The sequence below is a fragment of the Oncorhynchus masou genome, chromosome 11 (genome assembly GCF_036934945.1).
Source record: "Oncorhynchus masou masou isolate Uvic2021 chromosome 11, UVic_Omas_1.1, whole genome shotgun sequence".
NCBI classification, from domain to species: domain Eukaryota; kingdom Metazoa; phylum Chordata; class Actinopteri; order Salmoniformes; family Salmonidae; genus Oncorhynchus; species Oncorhynchus masou.
The window spans coordinates 57,896,051-57,914,578 of NC_088222.1; the positions used below are offsets into that span (position 1 = coordinate 57,896,051).

Consider the following 18,528-nt stretch of genomic DNA (forward strand, 5'->3'; position numbering starts at 1 on the left):
AACCACACACAGCTTCCCTTATGCTACAAAAAGATGTGAAGTCTGCTGGTGCAATGGTAACACAGTTCCATTAGCCTATGGGTTTATGTCAGGGATGGGCAACTTTGATAGGGGTGGGGGCCACAAAACAATCTGAACTCATCATGAGGGGCCGCAGTGGCTCGCGGGTCTGCGTACCCACATCCATAACCGCATATGCAGTCAGAGCTGGCCCTAGACATTTTGGGGCGCTATAGGGTGGAGAGAAATGTTTGCAGTTTTTAATGTGATATCTGAGTGAGAGTGGCTAACAAAATCAACGGGGGCCCCCAGTCAGAAATTCAACCATGATTACCAAGTTTAGATCGCTGGCTAGACTAACTTACAAGTCTCCATTTTTTTGGGCTGTGCTGACATGGGCTAATTGAGTGACTTTCAGTGAATGACATAACAAGAGAAAAACTGCTGACGCACAAACACATTTTGAAATTGAACCTGGTGTATTCTACTATTCAAACTCACTACAGTAAGTAGACACAGCGACTGAGGATTTTTCTCTTATCAAAAAGCACCCCAAAAGCCAGTTTCAAAAGGCTATCCTATCTATCTACAGCCCTGTAATCTGTCCTGTCCAGTGTTTGAGGCCCGGAGAACAGAGACACGCAAGCACTCACTGACCTGGAAATAAGCACCAGAATGGCTGTGCGTGTCTGTGTAACTGGAGACAACACACTTTTGTACTCTAACCTACACCTTATGCCATTACCAGACTAGATAATCCTTATCGAGCTGATAACGTCATGCTACTGTGTGTGTAGTGGCATGTGTGTGTGTGTTTGCTGGTAAAGTCTGTGTCTCTGTGTGTGTGTGTGTGTGTGTTTCTGTCCCTGTGTGTGTTTATATGCATGTATTTCAGAGACTTACAAGACGTCCTCTATCTTGGAGATGATGTGTTCGGCACAGGAGCGTTCTCTATCCAGCGCCACGCGGTCTCTCACCCTCTCTGTGTCCAGTTTAGACAGCTCCCCCTCTGCCAAGGTCAGACCCATGCTGCGCTTTTGCCTGTAGACACATACAGGCAGACACACACAAATGAATAGACAAAAACAGGCAGACACACAGACGGATACGAACACGCGCACACACACACACAAATGATTAATACATGCATTAATTATGTGAACATCATCTTTGAGAAGTGAGTGTTTGCACGTGTGTGTTTGTAGTGTGCATTTATGGTGTGTGTGTGGGTTTGTAAATATAATAAATATAATCACGTCAACAAATAATTTATTAAAACACACTATTTTGCAAAGAAGATCTACAGTAGCCACAACAGCACTCTGTCGGGTAGCACTGTGGTGTAGTCGGAGGACAGCTAGCTTCCGTCCTCCTCTGGGCACATTGACTTCAATACAAAACCTAGGAGGCTCATGGTGTTCACCCCTTTTCATAGACTTATACAGTAATTATGATGTCTTGCAGCATGAACTGACATGTTGTTCACCCAATCAAAGGATCAGAGAATTAATCTCGAACTGAAAGCATAAGCTACAGCTAGCTAGCACTGCAGTGCATACAATGTGGTGAGTAGTTGACTCAGAGAGAAAGACAATAGTTGAACAGTTTTGAACAAATGCATTTCTTCCAAAATGAAGGAGAAGCAAGAGAGAAAGAAATATATTTCATTTTCACTTACTTAGCTAGCAAATGCAGCTAGCTAGTTCAGCCTACTGAATCACCCTGCTCAAACAGAGGGATGCTATGTTAGCTAGCTGGCTATGAGGTCAAGGTTCAGGTTTTACGCCGTAGTAACTGCTTACTGCCTGATTGTAGCAGGTTTACTAACGAGTTATACTACGAGCTATGACGTTACTTTAGCTAATATGGTGACAACGATATAGGCTGTGTGTAGTGGTTTGGCCTGGTCACATACAGCTGATGTGGTGTGCATTGAAGTCCACATGAGAAGGGAAGAGGTGAGAGGAGGAGAGCACATAGATGCGAGAGGGAATGCATAGTGTGTTTATGTGTGATCAGGGGTGTATTCATTCCGCCGATCCTGTTGAAAAAATAATTCTAAAACGGAACAAAATGTGAATAAAATACTTGTAATTGTCCAATGGAAACTCTCATTTGCAACTGTTGGACTAATGATTACATTCTATATCAGCTAGATGTAGGCAAGAGTGTGCAAGGTGGTATTGAATTTCACTGTCTGCCCATGTGTCACTGGCTCTCACCTCATATTTGTCTCACAACCTGTGTGCACCTATGTTGTAAACTTTCATTCATAGGCTAGGTTGTAGCAACCTCATGATGGGTAGAGGAAAAATGTTAGTATCATGTTGTAGCCTAAACCTATTGCTGTTACATTGAACTGGGTGAATGGAATGTATTATTATAATTATTTATTATCTATACATAGTCACTTCACCCCCACCTACATGTAGAAATGACCTCATCTTCTTGAACTGCACGGTTGGTTAAGGGCTTGGAAGTCAGCATTTCACGTTAAAGTCTACTCTTCTTGTATTCGGCTCATGTGACAAAGTTTGATTTGATTTGAATTTGAATGGCAGTCATCCAATATGCTGTAATAGACATAAGGCCATGCTCATGAAAAGAAAATGTCATCCCTCATCTTAAACGGCACTGTCCGTCACTGGTGTACATGTGTCTGTCTAGATGCGTGTGTGTGACCTGAAGTCCTCTAGGCTCCCCTGGATGTCTGGTAGCAGTGTGTCCTGTAGCAGCTGTGTGTACTGTCTGTGTAGCTCCTCTGGGATCAGCTCAGGTCTCCGCCGATCTGGGAACACACAACAGCATGTTAGCCCACACACACACACACACACACACACACACACACACACACACACACACACACACACACACACACACACACACACACACACACACAGTCTTCCTTATTTGGAAATGTTCTAATCAATTACACTAGACGATACACAACTGTATTGCTATAACTGTCGCTAAACTTATACAAGACCTGAAAGGATTGTGAAAACAGAAAGGGTTGAAACAGCGTACCTAGTTCAGAGGCAATAGACTCAGGCACAGCTACTTTCAGATTCTGCAAGGGAAAAAAAGAGTCAAATATCTAACCAAAAAAAAAAAGAATAGGGACTTTCAGCAATTCAATCCCAACAAACACAAATATAATTTCCTTTGCCTCCAGCATAGCAGATAAAGACTGTACATTTAACAGAAAACTAAGCATCTTGCAGATCAGCAGAAGCACACCGTTAGTAAAGGAACTTGGCTCTCCAGACACACTCACACCTAAGTGGACAAAGATTCCTCAAGCAACATAAGGAGAGAAGATAGAAGAACAGAAAAGAGGATCTGATGGATGGTGTTTAATTCACACACGCTAGTAATGTGCGGGTTGACTCATAACCCGCCGTCCCTGCAGTTATATCCGCGGGTTTAGGGTCATGAAATACTGTGTGGATGAAGGGTGGCGGGTTGGATAAAGAGAAAACAATAACTTAAAAAGTCCATAAATGTATCATTCTTATGCAATTAATATTTGTAGGCTACATTTCTTTAATTATGTGACGCTATCTGGTACCAGTGCATAAGCCGAAGATTTAGGGCCTAACAATATGTGCATCAAATAGCCTGCAAGCCAATTGCCAAATACTTTTGGGCAGAAAAAGTTAACGTCAATCCACGGCGGATAAAAAACAACTTTGTCTTTACTTGAATAAGAGAAAAGCTGAGAAATGGAGAGTTGAAAATAAAGTGAAGGGAGGGCCAGAAAAATAATGTTTGGAAAAGATTTGGTGAAGTGGTAAAAGAGTATGATAGCATTGCCGGCTATTGATGATTGTGAGGTGCTGTACAAATTCGACAGTCAGAAGACAGGGACTTCAAGTAGGCCTATGGCACGTCAAGGAAACTATAGCCTACTGTTCAGATCGGTTAAATGGAAAATGAAGTCAGGACACTGATTGTAGGTCTATAACCTCTAACATAGTGTTAATATTTTTATTTGATTTAACCTTTATTTAACTAGGCAAGTCAGTTAAAGAACAAATTCTTATTTACAATGACAACCTAACCCGGACGACGCTGGGACAATTGTGCACTGCCCTTTGGGACTCCCAATCACAGCCGGTCGTGATCCTACAGAAGTAAGCGTTTCTTGCAGTAAAATTACATACCAAATTTAGGCAAATAAAATGTACTCTGGAACAGCAGGGGAGAAATATGAAATATGATTTCTTTCAGCATCTTGAGAAAATGTGAATGCGCAGTTAGATGCCGTCTGTAACTTAAAAAGTCCATATTAGCAGCTGATAGTATTTCAACCACACATAAAATATGCATCCAAGCCAAACTTAAATCTTATCAGAACATGTTGGGTTGTTTTCACAGCTTTGTATTTCCTTACAACCGGTCAATTGAACATTTTGTCCAGTAAATCATAGGTGCGGGGGAGCTGTTGCTGTGGGACGTTAAGTGTGTTGCTTAAGGGCACAACGGCAGGCAATGACATCTAGGGTTTGATACCAGCTCATCTCCTGCCAGACTTTCCCCGTCGGATCCAGAGATTCGAACGGGCAACCTTCTGGTTGCAGGCTCTTCTCTCTAACCGCTAATGTGTTTGTAAGCATGTGTAATTGCATGCGTCCATGCATGCCTTTGCGTGTGCTCCCACATAGTGTATGTGTACATGTGTGTCTTACCGCTGCTCGGTCCATAAAGAAAGTATAGAAATCCATGAAGATCCGTCTGGTCTCTTTGGAGTTGGTCTGCTTGTACAGGTCGGCGTAAAGGTAGCACAGCTAGGACAGGACAAGGACAACGTTAGGTCTTAAATACTGACCAATGCCTACTTGGGTCAAACCACCAAAGTGCTAGAGAGTAACTGCTGTATCCTATTAGAAAAAATGTGTTTATTCGGGATGCAAAATGTCACCATATTTTCTGGATTTTCATTTTATTTTGGGACAGTTACCAGAATTTTTAACATCTAGGGCTCTATTTCAACAAACCTAACAATGGTAAATCTTAGCGCTGGCAGGAACACTGTGTCAGAAATATTTGAGCCATTTTCACTATTACAATTTTCGGTGCACTTGCTGCCGTTGCGGTGAAAGGGCTGGGTTGTGATGAATAAACAAGTTGTGGGTGTGTCGAGGCTAGGCACTTCATTGGCCAATCAGAACGTACTCCATGGCAAAATATGTGACTCGTTTCAGGAAACTAGGCATATGACATCACTACTTCACAGGAGCGACATTTGAACATACATATTTTTTTTTTATCAATATGTCATGCGACTTAATAAAAAACTTGTATTCCATCCATAAATACAAATACAATTGTTAAATTATGAGCCTAGTTGGTTTAGCCACGGAACAAGTTAGGAACCTTCCCACTAGCGATGATTGGCTGAGATAATGGATGGGCTGGACATGCCAGGAGATAAGTTTGGATTGGTCTGCAATGTAGCTCGCTTCTGTCTATAACGTGAGCTGTTCAGTATGTGTGACAGTCCTTTCTACCAAGCCGTTTTTGAAAGACATAACATTAGCCATTGAGACCCACAAAACGTTGCTACTTTTCTCAACAAAATTGACGCCCTGAATTTAGCAGGCGCTATCGACAGATGGGCTACTTTCTGCACACGTCCTTAGTCCTGTATTGACGCTTTGTCTGTTTGATGGTTCGTCTGAGGGCATAGCGGGATTTCATATAAGCTTCCGGATTAGAGTCCCGCTCCTTGAAAGCGGCAGCTCCAGCCTTTAGCTCAGTGTGGATGCACTGGTTGGGGTATGTACGTCATCGATGCACTTATTGATGAAGCCAATGACAGATGTGGTGTTCTCCTCAATGCCATCGGAGGAATCCCAGAACATGTTCCAGTCTGTGATAGCAAAACAGTCCTGTAGCTTAGCATCTGCTTCATCTGACCACTTTTTTATTGATCTAGTCATTGGTGCTTCCTGCTTTAATTTTTGGGAGAGCTTTGTATGCATATCTGTGTGTTGAGTAAAGGTGGTCCAGAGTTATGGTCCAGAGTTATTTTCCCTCTGGTTGCACATTTAACATGTTGATAGAAATGAGGTAAAACTGATTTAAGTTTCCCTGCATTAAAGTCCCCGGCCACTAGGAGCACCTCTGGACGAGCGGTTTCCTGTTTGCTTATGGCGGAATACAGCTCATTCAATGCTGTCTTGGTGCCAGCCTCTGACAGTTACAAAGAATATAGATTAAAACTCTCTCGGAGGTAATGTTGTCTGCAGCTTATCATGAGAAACTCTACATCACGTGAGCAATGGCTCGAGACTTCCTTAGATATCTTGCACCAGCTGTTGTTTACAAAAATACATAAACCGCCGCCCCTTGTCTTACTAGACTGTTCTATCCTGCTGATACAGTGCCTTGCGAAAGTATTCGGCCCCCTTGAACTTTGCGACCTTTTGCCACATTTCAGGCTTCAAACATAAAGATATAAAATTGTATTTTTTGTGAAGAATCAACAACAAGTGGGACACAATCATGAAGTGGAATGACATTTATTGGATATTTCAAACTTTTCTAACAAATCAAAAACTGAAAAATTGGGCGTGCAAAATTAAATGCGTTAACTTGAACCCATTTGCAGGCCACATTGTTCTAATTAATCGCATGGTCTAGGGGCTAGGCCTACTGTCTTTGCTAAATACATTAACTTGAACCCTTTTGCAGTCCACATTGTTCTAATTAATCGCATGGTATAGGGGCTAGGCCTACTGTCTTTGCTAAATACTTGAACCCATTTGCAGTCCACATTGTTCTAATTAATCGCATGGTATAGGGGCTAGGCCTACTGTCTTTGCTAAATACTTGAACCCATTTGCAGTCCACATTGTTCTAATTAATCGCATGGTATAGGGGCTAGGCCTACTGTCTTTGCTAAATACTTGAACCCATTTGCAGTCCACATTGTTCTAATTAATCGCATGGTATAGGGGCTAGGCCTACTGTCAATTGCATTACGGCTGAGCATGGACATGCCAATAAGAAAGATTAAATAATAATTTTAATCAAATTCTAAACAAAATAACAACTTGTTTTAAATAGGCTATGTCACACTTACAAGCGCCATCATTTCTTTATGTGGGTAGAAAATATTAAATATTATTACGGAGGGTTTTACACACATCCAAACTTTTCACAGTAGCTGGATCCAATATAGATCCAATGTATACAGGACCATTCAAAAGTTTGGGGTCACTTAGAAATGTCCTTGTTTTTGAAAGAAAAGCAAATGTTTTGTCCATTAAAATAACATCAAATTGATCAGAAATACAGTGTAGACATTGTTAATGTTGTAAATGACTATTGTAGCTGGAAACGGCAGATTTTTAATGGAATATCTACATAGGAGTATAGAGGCCCATTATCAGCACCCTCACTCCTGTGTTCCAATGGCTTTTTTTTGTTGTGTTAGCTAATCCAAATGTTTGTGATGATTAAAGGCCAGCATCCCGGAGTCGCCTCTTCACTGTTGACGTCGAGACTGCTGTTTTGCGGGTACTATTTAATGAGGCTGCCAGTTGAGGACTTGTGAGGCATCTGTTAACCGTTAATAATCACCGCGTGCAATACGGTTTGGAAACATTCCACTTTCATATCACTCCAAAATTATTTTTAAAAATACAAAAGATGCACTTACTGTGCTCCGTTCTAACATTCCCATGGAGGTGTTTTGCATTGCACTTCCTGAGCTAATGGAAACGCGGGAGGGAACAAAGAAATGTCTCATAGCTGTGTTACACAAAGAACATCAGTGGAAATGTCTCATAGCTGTGTTACACAAAGAACATCAGTGGAAATGTCTCATAGCTGTGTTACACAAAGAACATCAGTGGAAATGTCTCATAGCTGTGTTACACAAAGAACATCAGTGGAAATGTCTCATAGCTGTGTTACACAAAGAACATCAGTGGAAATGTCTCATAGCTGTGTTACACAAAGAACATCAGTGGAAATGTCTCATAGCTGTGTTACACAAAGAACATCAGTGGAAATTTGTGGTAAAAGAGCTTACAGTAAGTGTATCTTTTGTATTCGTAAAGTTATTTTGGGATCATAATTAAGTTTCCAAAACCATATCGCAACCAAAGATAATGTGTCTAGAAAGAGCGTTTTACATTCGACCAGACCACCTCAGCTAATCAAAAGGGAAGTAGAATGAGTCCAATGTCGTATAGGATTCATGAGAAGGGCTAACCGAACCGAACCCGTCACGTTATGTATTACTGCCCCCCGTTGAAAGAAGTGACATCTCAAAAAACACACAAACTATACAACCCAAATGGTTCCTAGCCTTCCATGCATGCTTTATGTCCCTAACACCAAAACTAAATAATATAAATATATATGCATATATATGTTGATATGTTGACTTAACTAGAGAATCTAATAGAATCTTATAGAAAGACACAACACTTTAATAACCTTGGTGTGCACACATGTGTATATATACAGTGAGTGTGTATGTATGTGGTGGTCTTACCAGAGGTGCAGGGTCAAACTGAGAGACCACATGATGGAGGAAGGCGGCCAGGTGAGCGGGCCGAGACTTGAGCAGCTCTATACTCTGGAAACAACAACACTGACCATTGATCTGAGAGACAGGGAGACAGGGTAGAGATCAACAGACAGAGTTGAGTAAGAGAGAGATACCAACCCTGTTGTCTTGTGGGTAAAGTGTTCTCACCCTGAGAGGTTGGCGGTTTTCATCCCCAGTGGAATCATACCAAAGACTATAAAAATGGGACCTGATGCCGCTCTGCTTGGCATTCAGCATTAAGGTGATGGATTGCGGTAAGGCACTGTGACAGACTAGCATCCTGTAAGAGAGAGATACCAACCCTGTTATCTTGTGGGTAAAGTGTTTTCACCCTGAGAGGTTGGCGGTTTTCATCCCCAGTGGAATCATACCAAAGACTATAAAAATGGGACCTGATGCCGCTCTGCTTGGCATTCAGCATTAAGGTGATGGATTGCGGTAAGGCACTGTGACAGACTAGCATCCTGTAAGAGAGAGATACCAACCCTGTTATCTTGTGGGTAAAGTGTTTTCACCCTGAGAGGTTGGCGGTTTTCATCCCCAGTGGAATCATACCAAAGACTATAAAAATGGGACCTGATGCCGCTCTGCTTGGCATTCAGCATTAAGGTGATGGATTGCGGTAAGGCGCTGTGACAGACTAGCATCCTGTAAGAGAGAGATACCAACCCTGTTATCTTGTGGGTAAAGTGTTTTCACCCTGAGAGGTTGGCGGTTTTCATCCCCAGTGGAATCATACCAAAGACTATAAAAATGGGACCTGATGCCGCTCTGCTTGGCATTCAGCATTAAGGTGATGGATTGCGGTAAGGCACTATGACAGACTAGCATCCTGTAAGAGAGATACCAACCCTGTTGTCTTGTGGGTAAAGTGTTTTCACCCTGAGAGGTTGGCGGTTTTCATCCCCAGTGGAATCATACCAAAGACTATAAAAATGGGACCTGATGCTGCTCTGCTTGGCATTCAGCATTAAGGTGATGGATTGCGGTAAGGCACTGTGACAGACTAGCATCCTGTAAGAGAGAGATACCAACCCTGTTGTCTTGTGGGTAAAGTGTTCTCACCCTGAGAGGTTGGCGGTTTTCATCCCCAGTGGAATCATACCAAAGACTATAAAAATGGGACCTGATGCCGCTCTGCTTGGCATTCAGCATTAAGGTGATGGATTGCGGTAAGGCGCTGTGACAGACTAGCATCCTGTCCGGGGGTGTACTTGTACATCAAGCTGCCTCACGCTACTAGCTTGGCTTTATTTTCCCAGGCTTGTTAAGAGAGAGAGAGTCATCGAGAGAAAGAGACAGACAGGCACAAAATGAGAGATAGAGAGAGAGATAGACAGCCAGAGAGGGATAGACAGCCAGAGACAGTCAGACCGAGCCAGACAGTCAGAGCCAGACAGACACGACAGCTAGCCAGCAGTCTAGCACTAGTCCACCAGTACCTGTTCCTGCTCGGTGTCAAAGTAGTCGTCCTCTGCTCCGATGATCTGGGGGTTGAGACAGGTCAAGGGGCTGCCCACACTACACTGGAAGTTACAGTTCTGAATCACACATACACAGACATGAGCATGACTTCCTTCTAAACCTAGTTTTGGGAATATACAAATATACTGTGTGTGTGTGCCTTACCAAGTCCGGCGTGTCCTCGGCATCAGGTGAGGGGCAGGAATTGAGGCTGTCTCGGGGGGTGGTCTTTGGGTTATGGCAGGGGGTCTCTCTTTGGCACGGACTCTCAGGGAGGGGACTGGGAGACACCTGAAATACAGAGACACACACACACATCATTCACAAAATGTATAACATTTGCCAGTCTCCGATTTTGAATGGGCATTGTGATAGGGATACCACACGTTCCAGTCAAATTCTCTGATAGAAAAGTATTCGGGCTCCCGAGTGGCGCAGTGGTCTAAGACACTGCATCTCAGTGCAAGAGATGTCACTGCAGTACCTGGTTCTAATCCAGGTTGCATCACATCCGGACGTGATTGGGAGTCCCATAGGGTGGCGCACAATTGGCCCAACGTCGTCTGAGTTTGGCCGGGGTAGGCCGTCATTGTAAATAAGAATGAGTTCTTAACTGACTTGTTAAAACATTGAGGAAAGTAGGAATTGGCACTTCAGTTTACTTCCTAATTTGACCAAATTTAAATGGAATGGACCCCAACCCTGGTTGGCAGGTAGCTTAGCGGTTAGAGCGTTTGCCAAGTAACCAAAATGTTGTTGGTTTGAATACCCAAGCCGACAAGGTGAAAAATCTGTTGATGTGCCCTTGAGCAAGGCAGTTAACCTTAATTTGTTCCAGGGTTGCCTAGCTGACCCTGTATAAGGCATATTTCAGGGCACCTATTGGGTGTATGTGACAATAAATCATTTGATGATTATTTTATTTATTTATTCCAGTACAATGGTATTGTATTGAGAATGCCAATTCACATGTAGTTGTCACGGAGCGTCTGGTGGTGATAATAACAGACAGGCTAATTGGCCAGGTTGACTCACAGTGATATTGGTCCAGGTTCCATTGCTGCCGCTCTCTACCTGCGAGGAGGGGGTCTGCTCTCCATCGGCCGCCCCAATGCCCCCCCCCTCACCGTCCCAGGGGGAGAGGGAGCCATCCTGAAACCACACACACCTACTATAAATGGGTGGTAGGCCAGGCAGTAACTGCGCTGTCCCTTTGAGAGTGTGTCTGTACCTGTGAGATGGAGACAGCAAGAGAGTGTTTGTGTCTATGGGAGAGAGAGTGTGTTTGTATACATATGCACGTACATGTGTGTGAACATATGTACATGTGTATACCTGAGGTGTTCCTGTGGCCTTTCTGAGTTGGCCACGTAGCATAGGAATGTGTATACATAGGTGGGTATACCTGAGGTGTGCCTGTGGCCTTTCTGAGTTGGCCACGTAGCATAGGAATGTGTATACGTAGGTGGGTATACCTGAGGTGTGCCTGTGGCCTTTCTGAGTTGGCCACGTAGCATAGGAATGTGTATACGTAGGTGGGTATACCTGAGGTGTGCCTGTGGCCTTTCTGAGTTGGCCACGTAGCATAGGAATGTGTATACGTAGGTGGGTATACCTGAGGTGTGCCTGTGGCCTTTCTGAGTTGGCCACGTAGCATAGGAATGTGTATACGTAGGTGGGTATACCTGAGGTGTGCCTGTGGCCTTTCTGAGTTGGCCATGTAGCATAGGAATGTGTCTCTTGGTCTCCTGGATGTCCTTCAGTAGTTTCGCTGTGGGGTTCCTGCTGTACTCCTCCTTCATAGCCTAGATATAACATGACATAACACAGGACACGTTAGGAGAGGAATTAGGTAGGAAGTGGGGGGGAAGAGAAGAAGAGGTGTATTCTAAGTGTGAGTGAGTGAGTGAGTGAGTGAGTGAGTGAGTGAGTGAGTGAGTGAGTGAGTGAGTGAGTGAGTGAGTGAGTGAGTGAGTGAGTGAGTGAGTGAGTGAGTGAGAGAGAGAGAGAGAGAGAGAGAGAAAGTCAGAGGGAGAGTGTGTGTGAGAGTACATGCATGTTTGTGTGTCCAGTTCCCACAGTCCTAGTTTTAGTTCATGGTCTATCATAGAAGGAAGTGAAACTAAGAGGAGGGCAAGATGTGGTCAGTGTTTATCAGTGGTTACCCATGGCAACTGTAGTGTATCTGATTAGTGGTAAGAATTATTGGCTTTTGGGAAATGTAACCACTACTTTCTTAACAAAAACAAAAGGCAGTCATAATAAAAAAGACTTGCAACAGAAATAGAAAATCTAACATTACACATCAATGGTGAAAATACATATAATACAGAAGCACTGAATATTCTAGAGGCTAAACAAAAGGGCTTTGAGGGACTTATTCCGGAAATATTAGCTTTAATTTATAAAAAAAATGTTTAAAAAATAATATTTGATGGAGAATGCCAAAAAATGCATCAAAGGTTTTTCCTAAACCTTCAATATAGAAAAGCAACCAAAAATAACTTACAAAAAATAGTTAAATGATGGAGAAATCCTTATCTCACCAACAGAGATCTTGCATGAGGAAGCAAAATATTTTTAACAAATGTTCTCTTGTATTACTCATAGAACCAAAAAGTCCCTACCAGATATTATTCATCACGATCAGATGAGATTCTTAAAAAGGTATATAAAAGATCAATTGAAGACAACATTAGACATCCACTAGAAATAATGGAAAACTATGAGAACGCAGGGAAACCAGATATAATCTTTATAGCATAATTTCAGAAAACATTTGATACAGTACATCTAGAATATGTTTATAAGTGCCTGGATTGTTTTACATTCTGGAGAATCTCTCATAAAATGGGTAAAAGTCAGAATAATAAATAATGGTTACTTCTCTGAGAACTTTGAATTGTCAAGAACCGTAAAACAAGGTTGCCCTCTATCAGCATACTTATTTATTATGGCCATTGAACTGTTAAGTTGAACTATTTAGCATAATGGCTAATGATGGGCTAAAAGGGCTTGGAAACAAAATTATCAATCTATGCCAATAATTCAAGTTCTCATGAGTCCTCAATCTTCAAGGGCCTCAATGTGAACATAGATCATTTCTCGAGTTTCTCTGGACTAAAACCCTACTACAATAAGTGTACTATTACGGATTAGGCCTCTTGATGATACAAACTTTAAATTGCCTGGTTAAATGGTCAGATGGTTAAGTCGAAAAGATACTAACTTTATCCCGAAAAAGTAGAGCGATCTTGCAACAATAAATGTTGATCAAAAACTTAGCAAAGTGGCCTCTCCACGGTTCCAAGATTCTATCTATTTGCGGGAAGATGAATTCTCTAGTGATACCGCAGTATATTTGTTCATGGTTCCAGGAGAATCATGCAATAGAAGGAAAAAAAATTATTTGGAATGTCAAACCAGATAAAAATAAATGCACATATTTATAATGAACATGAGTTAAAACTATTCAAATAAAACATCTCTCTTAAAGCCTTCATTGTATCTAAATCCAAATGGGTTTTCTAGGAAAGCTACTAAGAGAGGCCCATCATATGTTTAAGACTGGGCTCTTTGGCTTTTTGCAGATCAAGGGTAATTTCAGTGTAGGAAAGGATGAAACAGTGTCTGTGCCACCAGTAAGTACAGATAGTAGTATAAATCCCCTCACACGGTCCCCGCAGCAGGACAACTTTCTCATGGCTTCTGGAGGGAAATGCTGTAGGAATGTTCAACCGTTGTCGCTCAATCAGCTGGTTCTCCTCATTAAGCAGCAAGTCGGAGTCAGAGGCCGAGCTTTCTCTGGCCTCTAACTCCTCCCATTCCAGGGTCTTAGATGCCGAAGCCTCCCACCATTAGCTCTGACAAATTGAAAAACTTAGTCATTGGCGACTCCATTACCCGCAGTATTAGACTTAAAACGAATCATCCGGCGATCATACACTGTTTACCAGGGGGCAGGGCAACCGACGTTAAGGCTAATCTGAAGATGTGCTGGCTAAAGCTAAAACTGGCGAGTGTAGAGATATTGTTATCCACGTGGGCACCAACGATGTTAGGATGAAACAGTCAGAGGTCACCAAGCACAACATAGCTTCAGCGTGTAAATCAGCTAGAAAGATGTGTCGGCATTGAGTAATTGTCTCTGGCCCCCGCCCAGTTAGGGGGAGTGATGAGCTCTACAGCATAGTCTCAAAACTCAAACGCTGGTTGAAAACTGTTTTCTGCCCCTCCCAAAAGATAGAATTTGTAGATAAACTGGACCAAGCCTGGCCTGTTGAGGAGTGACGGACTCCATCCTAGCTGGAAGGATGCTCTCATCTTATCTACGAACATAGACAGGACTCTAACTCCCCTAGCTCCACAATGAAATAGGGTACAGGCCAGGTAGCAGGCTGTTAGCCAGCCTGACAGTTTAGCGGAGTCTGCCACGAGCACAGTCAGTGTAGTCAGCTCAGCTATTCCCATTGAGACCGTGTCTGTGCCTCGACCTAGGTTGGGCAAAACTAAACATGGCGGTGTTTGCCTTAGCAATCTCACTAGAATAAAGACCTCCTCCATTCCTGCCATTATTGAAAGAGATTGTGATACCTCACATCTCAAAATAGGGCTACTTAATGTTAGATCCCTCACGTCCAAGGCAGTTATAGTCGATGAACTAATCACTGATCATAATCTTGATGTGTTTGGCCTGACAACCATGGCTTAAGCCTGATGAATTTACTGTGTTAAATGAGGCCTCACCTCCTGGTTACACTAGTGACCATATCCCCCCCATTTTGTCTCTGTGGATGGTTTGTCCTCTGACAAATCAACTGTAAATTTTGGTGTTCCTCAAGGTTCCGTTTTAGGACCACTATTGTTTTCGAAAACATAAATGTTAACTTTCACTGCTATGCGGACGACACACAACTATACATTTTGATGAAACATGGTGAAGCCCCAGAATTGCCCTCCCTGGAAGCCTGTGTTTCAGACACAAGGAAATGGATGTCTGCAAATGTAATACTTTTAAACTCGGACAAAACAGAGATGCTTGTTCTAGGTCCCAAGAAACAAAGCTATCTTCTGTTGAATCTGACAATTAATCTTGATGGTTGTACAGTCGTCTCAAATAAAACTGTGAAGGACCTCGGCGTTACTCTGGACCCTGATCTCTCTTTTGATGAACATATCAAGACTGTTTCAAGGATAGCTTTTTTCCATCTACGTAACATTGCAAAGATTCAACATTTTCTGTCCAAAAATGATGCAGAAAAATGTATCCATGCCTCCAATTGACTCAAATGAGGTCAATTAGCCTATCAGAAACTTCTAAAGCCATGATGACATTTTCTGTAATTTTCCAAGCTGTTTAAAGGCACAATCAACTTCGTGCATACAAACTTCTGACCCACTGGAATTGTGATACAGTGAATTATAAGTGAAATAACCTGTCTGTAGACAATTGTTGGAAAAATTACTTGTGTCACGCACAAAGTAGATGTCCTAACCAACTTGCCAAAACTATAGTTTGTTAACAAGACATTTGTGGAGTGGTTGCAAAACAAGTTTTAATGACTCCAACCTAAGTGTATGTAAACTTATATACTTCAACTGTATATAACCGTAGAAAACAGTTGCAGGTCGGAGGGCCATCTAACAAGTACAGATTGGAGGGCCATCAAGCGAAACAGACTAATGAAGCACGGATAAACGGCGGGAGTATCTATGACTCTCTGAGGACTGGGTACGGTAGGGGCCCCACATCCTCCGCTTCTCCTTTCCCTCGGAGTGGGGTTCTGGGTCGGGAGGGTGGCTTCGGCTCTCACACGAGCTCCGATCCCCGCATCGCCATGTCGCCTGGGTTGTGCCCGACCGGCTCCATCCCCCCTTTCCCCGTTAGGCACGGCTGCATGGCCCCAATATCAAGGTGCACATGGGCCTATTTATATAATGAATATGAATTCACATGGCAGAAATGATTAAATATTAAACACATTAGACCTCTCACTAAAGGAGTCAGTTATACAAAAGTTATACTTAAATCCAAACTGGTTGGTGATTATAAGAGTACATGGCCATGAAGGCTAGATAATTTTAAGCTGTTCAAAACATTCATAGATGACCAGCAGGGTCAAATAATATAAACGGTGGTTATAGATGGTGCAGCCGGTCAGCACCTTAGGAGAAAATGTCAGTTGGCTTTTCATAGGCGAGCATTCAGAGGTCAAGACAGCAAGTGTATGTGCGAGAGATGGTAACGTGTGGAATATAGATAAATAGGGTATTTCTGGTTTTTATAATACATTTGTAAAAATGATTTTTTATTTTTATTTTTTGCTTTGTCATTATGGGGTATTGTTTGTAGATTTATGAGGGGAAAGAAATGATTTAATACATTTTAGAATAAGTAACGTAACAAAATGTTGTAAGAGTGAAGGCGTCTGAAAACTTTGCGAATGAAAAGGCCAATGGTGGCAAAGTAAATACAATATAGCAAGTAAAACACTGGAATGGTAGATTTGCAATGGAAGAATGTGCAAAGTAGAAATTAAAATAATGGGGTGCAAAGGAGCAAAATAAATAAATTAATTAAATACAGTAGGGAAAGAGGTAGTTGTTTGGGCTAAAATATAGGTGGGCTATGTACAGGTGCAGTAATCTGTGAGCTGCTCTGACAGTTGGTGCTTAAAGCTAGTGAGGGAGATAAGTGTTTCCAGTTTCAGAGATTTTTGTAGTTAATTCCAGTCATTGGCAGCAGAGAACTGGAAGGAGAGGCGGCCAAAGAAAGAATTGGTTTTGGGGGTGACTAGAGAGATATACCTGCTGGAGCGTGTGCTACAGGTGGGAGATGCTATGGTGACCAGCGAGCAGAGATAAAGGGGGACTTTACCTAGCAGGGTCTTGTAGATGACATGGAGCCAGTGGGTTTGGCGACGAGAATGAAGCAAGGGCCAGCCAACAAGAGCGTACAGGTCGCAATGGTGGGTACTATATGGGGCTTTGGTGACAAAACGGATTGCACTGTGATAGACTGCATCCAATTTGTTGAGTAGAGTGTTGGAGGCTATTTTGTAAATGACATCGCCAAAGTCGAGGATTGGTAGGATGGTCAGTTTTACAAGGGGATGTTTGGCAGCATGAGTGAAGGATGCTTTGTTGCGAAATAGGAAGCCAATTCTAGATTTAACTTTGGATTGGAGATGTTTGATATGGGTCTGGAAGGAGAGTTTACAGTCTAACCAGACACCTAAGTATTTGTAGTTGTCCACGTATTCTAAGTCAGAGCCGTCCAGAGTAGCGATTTTGGACAGGAGGGCAGGTGCAGGTAGCGATCGGTTGAAGAGCATGCATTTAGTTTTACTTGTATTTAAGAGCAATTGGAGGCCACGGAAGGAGAGTTGTATGGCATTGAAGCTTGCCTGAAGGGTTGTTAACACAGTGTCCAAAGAAGGGCCAGAAGTATACAGAATGGTGTCGTCTGCGTAGAGGTGGATCAGAGACTCACCAGCAGCAAGAGCGACCTTATTGATTTATACAGAGAATGAAGGTCGGTCCAAGAATTGAACCCTGTGGCACCCCCATAGAGACTGCCAGAGGTCCGGACAGCAGACCCTCCGATTTGACACACTGAACTCTATCAGAGAAGTAGTTGGTGAACCAGGCGAGGCAATCATTTGAGAAACCAAGGCTGTCGAGTCTGCCGATGAGGATGTGGTGATTGACAGAGTTGAAAGCCTTGGCCAGATCAATGAACACGGCTGCACAGTAATGTTTCTTATCGATGGCGGTTAAGATATCGTTTAGGACCTTGAGCGTGGCTGAGGTGCACCCATGACCAGCTCTGAAACCAGATTGCATAGCAGAGAAGGTATGGTGAGATTCGAAATGGTCGGTAATCTGTTTGTTGACTTGGCTTTCGAAGACCTTAGACCTATCTTAGGATAGATATAAGTCAGTAGCAGTTTGGGTCAAGAGTGTCCCCCCCTTTGAAGAGGGTGATGACCGCAGCTGCTTTCCAATCTTTGGGAATCTCAGACGACACGAAAGAGAGGTTGAACAGGCTAGTAATAGGGGTGGCAACAATTTCGGCAGAGAATTTTAGAAAGAAAGGGTCCAGATTATCTTGCCCGGCTGATTTGTAGGGGTCCAGATTTTGCAGCTCTTTCAGAACATCAGCTGAACGGATTTGGGAGAAGGAGAAATGGGGAAGGCTTGGGCGAGTTGCTGTGGGGGGTGCAGTGCTGTTGACCGGGGTAGGAGTAGCCAGGTGGAAAGCATGGCCAGCCGTAGAAAAATGCTTATTGAAATTCTCAATTATAGTGGATTTATCAGTGGTGACAGTGTTTCCTATCTTCAGTGTAGTGGGCAGCTTGGAGGAGGTGTTCTTATTCTCCATGGACTTTACAGTGTCCCAGAGCTTTTTTGAGTTAGTGTTGCAGGAAGCAAATTTCCGCTTGAAAAAGCTAGCATTGACTTTTCTAACTGCCTGTGTATAATGGTTTCTAGCT

General features: G+C 42.8%; 1 pseudogene; it reads right to left on the bottom strand.

Moving 5' to 3' along the window:
• Window positions 1-18,528, bottom strand: part of LOC135548874 (rho guanine nucleotide exchange factor 12-like) — a 139,938-nt pseudogene that overhangs the window by 44,497 nt on the left and 76,913 nt on the right.